Source organism: Pteropus alecto, unplaced genomic scaffold, assembly GCF_000325575.1.
Source record: "Pteropus alecto unplaced genomic scaffold, ASM32557v1 Scaffold4607, whole genome shotgun sequence".
NCBI lineage: Eukaryota > Metazoa > Chordata > Mammalia > Chiroptera > Pteropodidae > Pteropus > Pteropus alecto.
In genome coordinates this window covers 1-1,230 of record NW_006440308.1, presented here as the reverse complement: position 1 = coordinate 1,230, position 1,230 = coordinate 1, and the positions used below count along the sequence as shown (strand labels likewise).

General features: G+C 36.0%; 1 pseudogene; it reads left to right on the top strand.

Moving 5' to 3' along the window:
• The first annotated feature begins 924 nt into the window (after nucleotides 1–924).
• On the top strand, nucleotides 925–1,043 carry LOC112484152 (annotated as a pseudogene).
• The last annotated feature ends 187 nt before the right edge of the window (nucleotides 1,044–1,230 follow it).

Genomic DNA, 1,230 nt, shown 5'->3' with positions numbered 1-1,230 from the left:
AAATTCAGATGCTGATTGCAAGCTCAGGTTATTACCTGTGATTCTGACCAATTGGCTATAGATCAGTGAGAATTTTAACGGAGAGATAGTAAACATGAAAAAGGACATAGAAACCATTAAAAAAATAATAAGAAATAAAGACTACAATAACTGAAATGATGAATACACTGGAAGGAATCAACATAGATCAGATGAAGCAGAAGACTGAATCAGTGAGTTGGAAGACATTGTAGCAGAAGGCACTTAATCAGCATTGCAACAATAAAAAAGGATTTTTAAAAATGAGGAAAGTTTACGAGACCTCTGGGACAATCAAACATACCAACATTCACATCACAGGGTTACCAGAAAGAGAAGAGAGAGTAGAAAATTTAAAACTATTTCAAGAAATAACAATGGAAAATTTTCCTAACCTGGCAAAGGAAGTAAACATACAATCTCAGAAAGTACAGAGAATACCAAACAAGATCAATCCTAAAAAAGCCCACACCAAGATGCATCATAATTAAAATGCCAAAGGTTAAAGAAAAGAATCTTAAAAGCAGCAAGAGAAAAACAGTTATTTACCTACATGGGAGCTCCCATAAGATTGTCAGCTAGCTTCTCAAGAAAAACTTTGCATACCAGAAGAGATTGGCCTGAATGATCCAAGTGATGAAAATCCAGGACCTACAACCAAAATTAATCTACCCAGCAAGGCTATCAATTAAGATGAAAAGTGAGATAAAGAGCTTCCCAGACAGGGAAAAACTAAAGGAATTTATCACCACAAGCCAGTATTACAAGAAATGTTAAGGGGACTTCTGCAAAAAAAGGGCAAAACTCCCCATAAATATGAATAATAAAATGGTGATAACTCTCTACTTATCAATGATCACTTTAAATATAAATGGATTAAATGCTTCAATCAAAAGTCATAGGGTAGTCTGCAGCCATGCTACCCTGAACAAGCCTGATCCCATCTGATCTCGGAAGCTAAGCAGGGTTGGGCCTGGTTAGTACTTGGATGGGACACCACCTAGGAAGACCAGGTACCGTAGGCATAAAAAAATAAAAAACATAAGGGATTGTAAGCTGACAAGTTCCTTGCAATCTGTGAGGTCAACCAAGTGTTGCCTTGCTTTAAAAAAAAAAGTCAAGGGTAGTTGAATGGATAAGAAAATAAGACTCAGACATATGCTGTCTAAAAAAACCAACTTCAGATCAAATGACACACACAAATTGAAAGTA